At 35.4% G+C, this 15,244-nt stretch overlaps 2 long non-coding RNA genes across 2 annotated transcripts in view; both read left to right on the plus strand.

The window, feature by feature from the left end:
• LOC145276753 (uncharacterized) overlaps window positions 1-15,244 on the plus strand; it is a 135,059-nt gene that overhangs the window by 56,007 nt on the left and 63,808 nt on the right. The gene's annotated exons all lie outside the window — the stretch shown is intronic.
• On the plus strand, window positions 6,202-13,857 carry LOC145276754 (uncharacterized). Its single transcript, XR_013868009.1, has 2 exons — window positions 6,202-6,913; window positions 9,609-13,857. It is a non-coding gene; the product is annotated as an uncharacterized LOC145276754 (long non-coding RNA).

A 15,244-nucleotide genomic window follows, 5' to 3' on the forward strand; every position in this document is an offset into this window, starting at 1 on the left:
GCTGTCCCCTTAAGGACTATTTTTAGCCCTTTGGTGATCGCCAGAGAGATGCCAGCAAGCGACCTATACAGACCTCTCTCACTCACCCCTCCCACTGCTATTTGCTGACGACTGCAGTCTGATGGCAGACGACACCTCCAAACAGACATTTACATTTTCTTTCTTTCTCTTCAGTCTGAGATACAATCTCGCCTTTTCTAAATAAACCCTTTATTTTTGTTTTGTTAAAATCAATGTCGTTAGGCCTTGTGTTTATTTAAGTAATTATTAGGAGAGAAATGCACAACATTTCCCTCCTATAAAATCATTTCCCTCCTATAGGTTAAGGGCTGTGGCAATTTGGCGCAGTGAGGCAAGAATCATCTGTAAAAATTAATTAAATTAAGAAATTCCCATAGTATACAAAGAGAAGTGGGAACAGGGTAATCGACAATAAATTGAATTTTTTTAGGCAGGGGACAAATGCCATCCTTGTCAATAATATGACTGAGACAAGGTAATGATGAAACGCCGCACTCACATTCGCTAGGGTTGATAATCACACCATATCCCAATAGTCTATGAAATAATTAGTTGACGTGTTGAATATGCTCTTCTTTGGATGAGCTTGCCACTAATAAATTGTCGATGTGTGCATAAATGAAAGGCAGTCCATATGTAACTGCGTCTATGAACCGTTGAAAAGTCTGGGTGGCGTTTCTCAATCCGAAAGGCATTCTTATGAAATCAAAAAGTCCGAATGGAGTAGTGATGGCGGTCTTCTGGATGATTTCTTGGTCGACAAGGATTTGATTGTGCACGCGCATGAGGTCAATTTTAGAGAAAATTGATTTTCCATTGAGCAAATTGGAAAAATCATGCAAGTGAGGAATTGGGTGATTATCCGTTATTGTTCGATTGTTAAGTGCCCTATAAGCCCCACAAGGGCACCAGTCACCTAATTTCTTCTTGGGAACCATGTGGTGTGATGATGACCAGTGCTTTAAGACAGACGAATGATGCCTAGGTCCAGCACATGTTGAAACTCTTGCTTAGCTCCGTTTAAGCAGTTGGGTTGGAGTCTGCATGGGCACATGCTTACAGATGGACTTTAACTAATCCTGCATAATGAACACTCGTTACAAGAAAACACTTACGTTGGAATGATTCGAACTAATATTGCTAACACGTAAATAAATGTTATTTCATATTGATACAGTGATGTGTAGTTCTTTGTCAAGTGTTGTTGGTTAAATGAGGATTCCATGAAAAATGCATGAAGCTTAAGATTACTGATTTTTATGAACAGTGTCCCGCGTGGCTTGAAATGAATGTGAATATTTTCTTAGAAAAAACAGCCATTAAACCATGTAAGCAAAATGTATATGTGTGTGCATTCATCACATAAGAAAATAGTAGTTTGAAATAACATTGTTAAAAGAAGAAATAATTACTGTGCTATTTTTTTTTAAATAGTATTTCCAAGTTAAATTCTAAGTTTTCAGGTACTCTTGCAGCAGACTTTGAGTCTGTATATGATGCATGGCATCATATTTTACAGTATCATCCATGTAGACAGGTCGCGTCACATGTGAAAAACGTCAAAGTATTTTAGTGTATCTGTCTTCCATGTTTTTTTATATGACTGGGCTTATTTTTGCCAATTTGCTGATTCTGCCTTGCACTGATAATCTGGTATTGTTATCCAATATTCTTCCGCATTTGATGTTGATGGGTATGCCGAAACGGTATAGGAAATCTGCCCCTAGTATAAAAAATGAGAGCTTCACTACGGTGAATATCCAGTGAAATGTGTGTTTTAAACCTAGGTCTAATGTCATCGATTTGTGACTGTAGGTTTGGATAGGGGAGTGGTTCATGGATTATAGAAGAAATGGTGTCTGCGTACATCATTCTTTTTCCAGCTTGCTTGGGATAACACTCACTTCTGCTCCTGTATTGACGAGAAAATGTATATCTGAATTCCTCTCAGTGATATAGAAGGTGTGACGCGTACAATGCCAGTCAGGGGGGTCAGTCGCATTTGCCACCTGGCCATGCCGTTTCCCGACGATTTAGATGTTTGTGTAAATGCACAGGGCTGTCAGCATCTAATAACTTTTTTTTCTGTAACATTGATGATAATAGAATAATCACATATTATCACTGTTGTCTCGACAAAGGTATCTGTTCCAACTCTCAGATTGTCGCCGACAAAAGTCGTCCTGTTGAGGACAGTATGGCTTGTGCTGCCTCATGGTTAAATTTTACATCTGGTTGCTTAACTCTTGTATACGTTTAGCTTTTTAAGCATCTCTCTGATGTCTGTGGTGTCTTTGTCAGCTTCAGGTTTGGTGAGGGAGATGGTTGGGGGTGCAGTTTGTTTGACTGGGGAGACTGACACTGTGAACTCGATAATTTTGTCGGCAAGGTCAGCCAAGCCTTCAACTGGTATCATCTTCTGGGTGGATGCAAGTATCATTTGGCCTCCGGATGGAAGTCTAGTGACTAGTGGCTGTTCAAAATGTCTGGTTGGAGTGAGTTCTCACCTAATAATTGCTTCAACCTTATCAAAAGTTGATTTCCTATTACCCAGCTCTTTCTCCATGAGGACGTGGCAGAGGCGTTTTTGTTGCGCATCATATGTAACCAATCCAGGTGGGGCCATGATTAAATCAGATACTTTGGTCAGTACTTCGTGTGATAGTGCCGCCATGACGTGGTCGAGTTTGGTAAGCTCACTGTGGATCCTTGCATATAAAATTGGGCTTCTACATGTGCAAACCAAAGTGTGGAATCATCTACCCCAATGCCGGCATAGTGGAATTTGGTGACACTGTGTCAGTCTCCATCATGTGTTGCACGAGTGTTCTGGTTGTAAGTGTGTATGGGACCATTAAAGGTAAATTTAACCAGATTGCCGATTAATAGAAGTTGTCCACCAAAGTACATCCTCACATACATAAAATAAAAATATGGAAATAACTCTGGAAAACAACAACACTTGACAAAGAAGTCAAAATTACTAGATAAGTAGGGTGATACTATTTTCAGATAATAACTTTATTCATCCAAAATGATGGAGGTCTGAAACATACAATGATACCATGGTAACATGAGTATAACATAACAATATCTGTTGGATAAATCTAAGATGCACTAATGGATGGATTATGATTATGTAATACACTATCCTGTATCCCTCCCCGAGTCATTTGAGAGTATTCTGAATAACTGATCTAATGTTATTGGTGATGATTACAGATAGCATGATGTTCTTTTCAAAGCAAATATTAATAGATAGTGTCTTTATACTGTCTTTGCACTATGACCTCAAATCATGTGGGAAAATGAAATTAAAATAAGAATTAATAAGTGTACTGCTTGTAGATAAAATAAAGAGAGTCATGAACCATCATTGGGTAGACTGCCCTCTGGTTCGGGGATTATTCTGCACGTTTAATGTTCATAATCACTGAGCCACTTTGGTTCTTGTCGTGGGCGACTGGTGCGTCTTGGAATCTGGTCGAAGGAAAGTTGTTCTGGTCTTACTCTAGGTGTCACGCTCCTTCTCGGTGTAGTTGGTACCGTGGATGAGGGCGTTGGAGCCTGCGTTGTGGGAGGTGGCCTGGTAGACGCAGGCATGGGAGGTTGACTGTCATCCACTGGTGGTGGTCTGTCCAAGACTGATGGCATTGGTGATTTAGGCTGAGTGACATGCTCAGCTGGTGTAATACAGGAGGTGAACAATGACTCGGTGAAGCTGGTGTATGCCCACTGTTGTCCTGTAGTTTCGAGTCTGTGACGGTCTGAGATGGAACAGCTGGGGCTATTGGTATCCCACTCACTGGTGTAGGTGGGTTGGGATTTCCTTCTTTGAAGTGATATCTCAAGTCATGGTCGATGGTATGTTTTTCAGGAGGGGAATACACCGGCATATACTTTCGTAGAAACTTCCTATTGCGTAATGTTACTCTGCCTGATCCATCCATGCGTACAACATACTGGTCATATTGATGAACTTCAATGACAGTGCCAGTTTTGTCCCATTTTCTTGGACAAGGGCCAGTTTGATTTTGGATCCTGACCTGGTCTCCCACTCTGAGAGGTGGCAGCCGCTTTGTATGTTCAGCTAAGCGTCCAGCAGTTTTCATGTGTCAGTTGCGTAAAGCTTCCTCTCTTAGAGCAAGTGTTTCACTCCATGTCTCATGAGGTTTGTAGCGGCCAGACAAGATTGGGATGAAGTCTCGGATCGCCCGCCCAAAGACACACATTGCTGGAGATAATTTTGTGTCTCTGTCCGGAGTATTTTGATACTGCAACATGGCACGCTGAAAGGCATCAGTGTCTAATTCACCATTTGTTCCAGTGTTGTCTGTAATCATGTATTTCACGGTCTTCACCACAACTTCTGCTCTACAGTTGCTATGTGGAAAAGCTACAGATGAGAGTCTATGATGCACACCCCAGGTCTTCAGGAAATCTCTGGTTGTTGAAGCTGTAAACTCTGGACCGCCATCTGAAGATAACTCATCTGCTATTCCAAATGTGACGAATGTGCATCATAAGCAGTCAATGAGGCCAGAGGCACGATTGTGTGCCCTTTAAATGATGGGCCAGTTTGAGTATCTATCAACAATCACCAGGTAATTACCGCCTTTCTAGTGGAAGAAGTCCACACATACACACTGAAATGGATACAAGGGGTAGACGGGTGGCATTGGTGGTGCACTTGGTTGAGATGGCGCATTTCGGTTGCAATGATTGCAAGAGTTTCTGAGTTTGGTGATGTCATTGCTTATACCAGGCCAAAACACAGAGGTTTCTGCTCTTGACATCATGGATGAAATGCCTTGATGTGCAGAGTGCAATGCTGTAAGCATATCTTTTCTCAGTAACGGTGGAACCACTATCATGTCTTTGTATATAATGACACCATTAACGGTGGAAAGGTGGTTGCGGAACTGATGGTATTCTCTCAAGGAAGGTGGCAGATCATTTCGGATGTCTGACATTCCACTTTCAATTTGCTGTACTAACTTAAACATGTCCTCGTCGCTGGCTGTTGCAGTTCTAATCTTGTCCCAGGAGACACTGCAATTATGTGACTGAAGACAAGGCTGATTAGTAGAATATGGCTTCACCACATTGTGAGGCGGTGTCTGGCTCTCCTCCCATCATGGTCGATTAGTATTCCAGCTTCCTTTTATCCTCACACTGTGTATATTCTTTCGATCCCCACAATCTTGTTAAGAGAGCCATAAATACTCAAGGAAGCAAAACAAAACGTAATCAAGACCTCCATCATAGATAAGTAGGCCGATACTATTTTGAGATAATAACTTTATTCATCGAAAATGATGGAGGTCTGAAACATACAATGATATCATGGTAACATCAGTATAAACATAACAATTCAAATATCTGTTGGATAAATCTAAGATGCAGTAATGGCTGGATTATGATTGTGTAATACACTATCATCTAATTACTGTTCATCACATAAGAAAATAGTAGTTTGAAATAACATTGTTAAAAGAAGAAATAATTACCGTGCTATTTTTTTTTTTTTTTTTTTTTTTTAATAGTATTTTCAAGTTTAATTCACGTTTTCGGGTACTCTTGCAGCATTTAACCCGGATCATCGGGTTTTCAGTCAATTATGATTCGGGTTCGACCAGCAGTCACCGGATTAAGCCGAGCAAAGTAACAGACGCAGGCGAATTTCTAAACAAACAAACCGGAAAAAATAGAAATAAAATAAATAAAAATAACAAAAACTTTCTGCAAATTTACTGAATATATATTTTTTTTTTCAAGAAAAGTTTCATTTTATATTGTTTATTTACTTTTATTTTTTATTTATTTATTTGCAATTTTTATCAACAAAAGTTGGGGGGGGGGTCCAGAAAAGGTGAATGATTTTAACCGTAAACTATTAGGTGTAAGTACAGCTTTTTTTTTAAGAAAACATTTTTGTTTTGTTTTGTTTGTTTTTCAAGAAAATTGGCAATAAAAGTTTATTTTATTTTATTTTATTTTTTTGTAAACAGAAGTTTTTTTATAAAAAAAGATGAATGATTCTTATAAAAACTGTAAATATGACATCTTAGTTCTGTAAGGTGAAAGTACAGAAAAGTTTTTTTTAAAGAAAATTTACAAATTATTTTCTATCAATGTTAAAAAAAAATAAACAGAAAACAATACCCCTCCAATCACTCCCAAAAGGTTTAAAAATTACATTTTTTCTACAAACAACAACAACAACAACAACAAAATGTCTATTTTAGCGTTTCAACATTTGAACAACGCTCGGCTTAATCCGGGAATTGCCGGTCGAGCCCGAGCCATAATTGATGGAAAATCCAGAGGATCCGGGTCAAATTTTGCAAGAGTACCGTTTTTCGGTACCGTTTTTACTAAATTGTTAGGTGAAAGTATATAATAGTTACAAAACCCCCACCCCCTCCCCATATTAAGAATGGCTTTCTAAATAATCACGTTATTATTTCATCACAGTAACATAAGTAAGTACAAAAAAAAAAAAAAGAAAGATATTGTAAAAGAAAACAAAAATTATTGAATTGTTTTTGCTTTTATTTGATTGGCTAAGCGGCTCGGCGTATCCCGCGTCTTTCCGTTATCTGCCCGGAAATGTTCGTGAACATTCGTATTTCTCGCGGTATCAAAAATGCATGAGTACCGACTTTTTAACACAAGGAACGTAATAATGATTTACACCGTTTCGCCGATTACCTCCTGATTTTGTGCTTTATTATTCGAAAACTTACTTTTACATTTCAATCATGTTTCGATTGACTAAGAAATCCTAACGCACCGACCAAAATTTCTGTTTTGAACACAACGGGAAAATATCCAGTTTTTCGCCCCCCCCCCTTTTTTTTCTTTAATATTCAATTCTCTCGAATGAAAGGTAAACCTTTTCTTTCCACTTTTTCCTATTTAATGCATTTTTTTTTTTTTTTATATTAAAATAGTATTTGGTTTTTATTCAAATTGGCACTTATGGCGGCAATTAAAAGTAAAGAAAACACAGAAAAGTCTGTATGATGTAATCGTCACAGAACGAAGATCTCATATTCCAAAAATTACGTAATTTGATCAAGTATTTATTATTATTATTATTATTATTATTATTATTATTATTATTATTATTATTATCCAAGAAAATCAAATTTTACAAATAAGCGAGTCGTAGTGTTTTCCTCGGCCATGAAATAAGGGGGAAACAACTTAACAACTCAAATCGAAGGGTCGCGCCGATCGCGGTAAAAAAAAATCAGCCTTATGTTTAAATACAGTTAAAAATCACTAAAAATCGTAAATTTGGATTTTCTGATATTTAAAAAAAAAAAAAAAAAAAAAAAACCTACTAAATCGATTTACGTAATTTTTTGGAATATGACACCTTAGTTCTGTAAAGGAGTACGTACATCGTACAAACTTTTCTGTATTTCCTTTACTTTTAATTACCGCCATAAGTGCCAATCTGAATAAACACTGTTTTTGGTACTTCTACACTTTGTCGCTGAAACTGGAGACACCATTTTATTTCACGCACCTGCCGTTAAAATGCAAGGGAGAAATTAGTATTTTAAACTATGGCCGAAGTTAGAAATAAATAACAAAAGAATTAAACTAGATAAACTTCCGTAAAGAACTATGAAAAAACGTAAATAAAGTGAAAGAGAACATATATCCATAATTGTTTAATTGGAAATGTTTCGATTTAATTAATGAAAACTGGAAAGTTTTTCATGAAACATATTTTTTTTTTAATTAAAAACAGAAAATGAAATGACATATTCATAATTGTTTAAACTGGGCGAGCGTTGTTATTTATTTCATGCTTCATCCATAGTTTATAATACTGATTTCTCTCTTGGATTTTTACGGTAGGTGCATGAAATAAAATGGCGTCTCCAATTTCGGCGATAAAGTGTAGAAGTATCCTGTTTTTACAAGTATTTCTTCACAAAAAATATTCTGTACTTTGAACCCCCCCCCCCCAATATTAAAATGAAACATATACCACCACGATTTTCACGAAGTTGTCTCGGGTTCATTCGGCAACTGACGGAAATAACCGGAAAAAGCCGAGCGTTTTTCCTCAATTTTTAACACACAAAAATATAACCAACATACCAACATTAATCAATTATGAATTATTACAATGGTTTTAAAAAAATAACCTATGTCACTGTAACATATATTGAGCGGGTTTTTAACAGTATTTTATCCAGTTTTTTATTTATAACACCTTTTCCCAAACTTCCCGTGTTAAAGAGAGTCAGACACCATCTTGAATTTTCGAATACATCAGTAAACACTGTATGCTTTTCGAGCTGAATAAACATGTTACATTGAGTAAAAACACAAAAAATATATCCAGTTTGGTAGAAAAGTAACTTATCTTGCCTTTGATAACATTTATTTGTTATATATTTGTTTTTTGACAACTTTTTCGAATCTATGTGTACAGTAATACAAACCCCGAACGTTCGTTATATGACGTAAGCAACAGAACCTTATTATTTCCCCTATCAACTTATCTCTTTTAGTAATCGTAACATAGTGATTTCGTTTTGTTTCACAAATTTCTTTTTCATTAATAATTATTTTGGTACTTATGCACTTTTGTTACCATGCTAAAATAATAAGGTTATTTAGAAAGTCATTCTTAACATGAGGAGAAGAGGTGTTTTCTAACTATTCTTTATTTTCACTTAATTTAATAAAAAAAATACCGTAAAACTTTGTATTATTTGGATTCATCGGACTACTGTCCTCATCTTGAGTGTGATCTCTGCAAGAACCTGTGGTGCAGTGGTGTGAGATATTCTCTCATAGCAGTTTTGCCCTTGGCAGAATAAAAAAAAACGATCAGAAATAACAACAGACTCACCTTTAATCTTCAATGTAAATTTTATTAGAGTAAAAAGATCCAAGTTAACATCTGAAAATTTAAAACTGAACTTTTATATGATCCACTAGGATAGACTACTTACATTCAGTGTTCAAATCAATCTATCTTTTTTCTTCACCAGAAATTAACCTGAAAACATTTAGGTAGAATTGGCTCTAGAATATATCTTACCCAATGCATTTATCTATTAAGAAAATAAAAAAAGAAAATCCCTTATTTTGTATGAATATCTAAGGTGGAATTGGCTCTATTTATGGATTTATTTACTAAGCTATGTATCAAATAAGAAAATCCTGCATTATTTTCTGATGGATGAATCTTACTTAGAAATTGAGTTTTTCTGGTGATAATAATTATAACTTCATTAAATGTAAATAATATTTAAATTTGATTTGTTTTTGTTTTTTTTTTAGACTATTTATAGTGTTCAAATCAATTTATCTTTTTTTCTTCACCAGAAATTAACCTGAAAACATCCAGGTAGAATTGGCTCTAGAATATATTTTAACCAATGCATTTATGCATTTATCTATTAAGCTATATATCAAATGAGAAAATGCTGCATTAATTTCAGATTGATGAATTCTATTTAAAGATTATGAGTTTATCCAACAATAACAAGTTCATTGAATGCATTTAGATATAAACAATATTTAAATTTGATTCATGTTTTTATTTACAGATGTTCCTGTTTGAAATCATTGGATAATTTTTTTTTCTATAAAGAAAAGAAAACCACTGCATTTTACGTCATAACAAAAGTCATCTGAAACATCCATACTGCAAAGAAACAATATTCTCATTCGATTCATCATTTTCAAATAGATACAAACGGGATAAAGTAAAAAGCAATGGAAAAGCAAACAAAGCAGAAGCAATGTAATCGTAGGAATGTTTCAGACTCTTCTCTTATAAAAAATTCGACTTTATCGCAACACATGCAAAAACGTGTAAAACAAAGCAAGTTTAAATGTGAAACATGTGGCTATTCTTGCTCTCATAAATCGCACTTCACTAAGCATCTTCAATCACACACTGGAGAAAAGCCATATTCCTGCAATACATGTGCATCTTCTTTTACTTTGAAATCAAGTTTATTTCAGCATATGAAACAACATGGTGTTAAGAAGAAATTTTCTTGTCAAATTTGTGAAGCTTCTTTTGATCAAAAATCACATTTGGCAAAACATGTTAAAACACATACCGAAAAGAAAGGACACTCTTGTGAAGTTTGTAATGCGTCTTTTACTTATGTTTATATGCTAATAGAACACATGAAAGAACACGTTAAAGGAAATACATATTCTTGCAAAACATGCAGTTATTCCTGTTCAGATAAATTAGACCTTGCTAAACATGTTCAAACACACACAAAAGAAGAAAGCAAGTTTACTTGTGAAAAATGTGACTACTCTTGTTCAAAGAAAACAGATCTTGTGAACCATGTTAAAACTCACACTGGAAAAAACGATAATGAAATTGAGAAAAATGAAAAACACATGAAAGAAAGTAAGTTTACTTGTGAAGTCTGCGGTTATTCTTATTTACAGGAAGAAGAACTTGCACAGCATGTCCGAACACACATCGAAGAAAAACCATATTCCTGTAATAAATGCGATGCTTCGTATGCTCAAAAATCGAATTTAGTTCTGCACTTACGTAAACACGATGATAAAAATCCATATTCTTGTGAAGTGTGTGGATATTCGTGCACTACAAAACCAAGATTAGTTGCTCATTTGCAAACACACACGGGCGAAAAACTTTATCTATGTGGGGTGTGTGGCTCAGCATTTAAACAAGAATCCGCTTTTAAAATCCATATGCAGATACACACAAGTGAAAAAATGGGGGAAAATAGTGAAAAAAATGAAATAAAAACTGCAAACTTAGAAATAAAAACCGAAAAAACTGAAGAAATTGAAGAAAAAAGTAAAACACTTTATATTTGTGAAATATGTGAGACAGCATTTTCTTATGAATCCTCTTTGAAAATTCATGAACTGATACATTTGGTTTGAATGTCTAGACTCCATCCACATTCTAAATACTATATTAAAATGAGACTCTGTCCTCATTCTAAATACTATGTTAGAATGAGACACTGTCCTCATTCTAAATACTATATTAAAATGAGACACTGTCCTCATTCTAAATACTATATTAAAATGAGACACTGTCCTCATTCTAAATACTATATTAAAATGAGACACTTTCCTCATTCTAAATACTATGTTAAAATGAGACGCTGTCCTAGGTTTGAATATCTGCTTGACACCATCCACATTCAAAATACTATATTAACCCATTACCTGCCAGCGTCACATTAATAGGACACTCAAAACAATCTACATTTACATATAAAAGTTTTATTTAATTTGGCTGCTAATGAGTGTTTTCATTCCAAATACTATATTAAAATGAGATACCAACCTCATGTAACACAGCACATATGGCATGCATGTGAGAAAATCAGCAGCAGCTGTTAGATAGATTATTGAAAATATTAGCAGGAGCAGCTGTTTTATATGCAAATTAGCAAGTGTGCATGAGCTTGCACGACAAAAGGAAAGAAAAAATACACCACATGATCGAAGGAGAAGCAAGTTGCATGTCTGGGAAGATGTACGTGTGAAAATGAGGGTGAAAAAGTGCTCGGTATGACCAACGTAAGGTGGCAAGGAGCGAAAGTTTTAAAAAGTATTTGTTATAAAACAGGGTGTTGTAAAATGTTTGTGCGAAAAGGTTTTTGGAAGATAATGAAATTATTGTTGGAGGAACCATGAATAAATGCATTTCATTTGCACTTGAAAAGATTTAAATAGAATGTGCGGAAATTTCTCGAGAGCTGTTTCGGCTATCATCTCGTCAGGAGAAAATCGATAGCATACAAAACAATATTATTGGCGAAATTAAAGAGCACTACGGGGGAATTTAGATGTGCCAAAAATAAGAAAAAAAAACGATTAAAAGAAAGATTTAATCTGAAATTACTGCGTTTAAAAGCGACAAAACTTGGCACAATCAATGTCGGGCAAACATCTTTGCATTTGCTAACTCATATAAATCACCATATTCCATCAAAAATCAAACAGGCAAGTGTAGGATCCTGTAGTCTCCCTCCTTCCGTAGCCTTGGACTCTGCTATTGGCCAGCATTTGGTTGACAATCCATGCTGTGCTGATAAATATAAAATAAAGTGGTTCGAGGTGTTACACAGCAGACTCCAAAAACCATTTAAAGATTTTGGAATCTGTCTCTATTGCAGTTCGAAAACCTTTATGCCGGCAAAACGAGACAACGAAAACATTATTTCTCTTTGAGGAACTTTGACCCGTTTTTTCCCCTTTTTTTTTTTTCCTTGTGCCAAGTTTTAGTTGCTTTTAAATATATATATGTCATATTTATTTTGGGCCATTCTATAGCTGCTGCTGATTTTTTTTGTTCGACAGTCTAGTACAATAAGAGTGGATCATTTCGTTACACTCATTCAAAATACTATATTAAAATATAACACTCTTTATTCTAAAAAGATTTCTATTTTTCACTGCTTCAATAACTTAAAGTTTGAGAAGTAGGAGATAATCTTAAATGAACATGAGGATGTTTACGAATTTACTAAAGAAATCAAATGTTAGCTATAGGAAGGAGTCCTTTGATTTCTGAAAATTCATTAAGCAAAAATGAAAGAAAAAGAGAAGGAAGATGTATTTGACTCTTTTAATTTTGAAATCAAATTTAGATGTGAACACACATTGGAGAAAGAAAAAGAATTGCCATATTCTTGTAAAATATGTAGATCTTTTTAATTAGAATTCAACTTTAATTGTACTTATGAAATATCTTGCCAAAACATAACTTGTTGAAATGTGTTGCTCCTTTTTTCCAAGTAAGATAAAGTTGTATACATGCAAACACACAGTAAAACCATACTCCTTCAAACTCTCTATAATTTGAATATTATCAAATCATGATCAATTGTACAATACAAATATTCGTAAAAAGTCATATACTTGCATAGATTAATCATATCAATCAACTTAAAAATGAACATGCCACTCAGTGATTGAGAACACAAACTACTTTTACACTGCTATGACAAACTATGTAAATACCTCTACTAGCTTATACAAAGAAAAGTGATACCAAATACTATTGATAGATGGCCTTTACACTGTCGGATACAACAAAGTATGCAAATACTTCCATTAAAAGATCTGCAGAAAGATGCAGCGTGACAGATCATGTAACATCTGAGAGCATGAACCTTCATCTTCACCTATAACATCAAAGAGAAAGGTGATGGTGTTTTATGACAAAGTACATGTAGGTGGGCAAATACATAAAAGACTAACTCAGAGATTTAAGTAAAATTAAAGAGATAATTTGAAAGCTTACTTGACAGTATCCTCGAATGTCTTTGATCTCTTCATAGCAAGATTCATGAGGACACCCTTATTTACACTTAGAAACCCGGTCAAAATATTAAAAAAAAAAAAAAAAAAAAAAAATGGCAGGATGTCTCCCAGAATAAAAATGATCCTCTCAGAATTTCAGTGCAGTGACTTATATGAAGAAAGTAATGTTGCAACTTCTTGTGATGCTATTGTATGTAATCGTAACCGTAACAATACTAAACAGAATGCTCTAAAAGAAGCTGTAACAGTTCTTATTTACTTAACTCCTTTTGAACGCAGATATTAACATGAATCAAATATTGTTAGCCCCATGATAGGGGCCCTTTGCTTTCTGAGATTTTACACTGAAGTAAAATGAAAAAAAAAACAAAGATAATTTGAAAGTTTACTTGACACCTGTATCTTTGGTCTCTTCATACGGCAATTCATAGCTAACACCTCATAGCAGCCACTGAAGGCAGTTATTGCCCCAGAATCATGACATACTCTTGTAAGATACTTTTAAAATAAAAAGACAGAATTTGAAAGCTTATTTGATATCATTCATCAAGTGTCTTTGGTCTTTCTATTCAGAGATTCATGAGAACACTCTTATTTATGCTTAGAACCCTTGACCAAATATTTAAAAAAAAAAAAAAAATAGAAACTGGCAGGGTATCTCCCAGAATAAAATAAAATATCTCCATGGAATTTTAATTCGGTGGTTTATATGATGGTGTTGATTGTGTAGTATCAGATAATGCAGTGGCTTATATGAAGAAAATAATGATGCAACTTCTTGAGATGCTATTATCTGTAATCCTTACCCAAACCATACTAAGCGGATTGCCCCCCCCCTGCCAAGACTAAACTGGTTTCCTTCAATAACTACAAGAAACCTTCTCTGCCACCAATAGCAATGGCCAGTGATTCCCTGTCTGAGAGTACATCTTTCAAACTGCTTGGCCTAACGTTCATAGGAAACATGAGCTGGAACAATTATATTGAAAACATTGCTAACGCCGCTGCAAAAAAGGTAGGCTCTCTCTACCGTGCTAGAAAACTACTGACACCTGAAAGTATCCTGTATCTCTATAAGGCCACCATTGGCCCATGTATGGAGTATTGTTGTCACATCTGGGCTGGTGCGTCTACTACTAGTCTCTCGCTCCTAGACAAGGTTCAAAAAAGAGTCGCCAATCTGATAGGCCCTGAACTGGCATCTAAACTTCAGCCTCTGTCCCGTCGACAAAACGTTGCATCCCTCTGCTTGTTCTACAAGTATTTTAATGGTGAATGCTCTGACGAACTGCAAACACTTGTGCCCCCACGACGCAGACACCCTCGATAAACCCGACAGGCAGCTAAATTCCACCCCCACACAGTAGAGATCCCTAGATGTAAAAGATCTTTCTACTCCAGTAGTTTCTTCCCCAGAACCACTAGACTCTGGAATTCCATTCCAGGATCCTGCTTCCCTAACCGTACTGACATGCAGAAGTTCAAGTGCAATGTGAACCAACATCTTGCTGCCCAAGTACCTACATGGTGCCCCAGTAGTTGCATACCCTGAAAGTAGCCCCCTACACCAAAGTGGCAATGTGCCTTGTTTGGGGTGAAAATGTAATAAAAAAAATTTAAAAAAGCGATAACATAGTTTCTATTTACTTAACTCTCTATGAACACGGTTAGTCACATCAATCGAATACGGTTAACCCCATGAAGATAAAATAAAAGGGAATTTGAAAGTTTGACAAGTTTTGCCTTTGGTCTCTCCATACAGTGAATCATCAGGACACCCTAATATGAGTGTACTTACTTTTAGGAATATTTACTAAATATTAAAATAATAGAATGTGGAAGTATGTCTCCCAGAATAAACAAGCATCCTATGTAAATTCCAATTAATATTGAGATGAGA

Source organism: Euprymna scolopes, chromosome 5, assembly GCF_053919585.1.
Source record: "Euprymna scolopes isolate OS-2025 chromosome 5, ASM5391958v1, whole genome shotgun sequence".
NCBI classification, from domain to species: Eukaryota; Metazoa; Mollusca; class Cephalopoda; order Sepiida; family Sepiolidae; genus Euprymna; species Euprymna scolopes.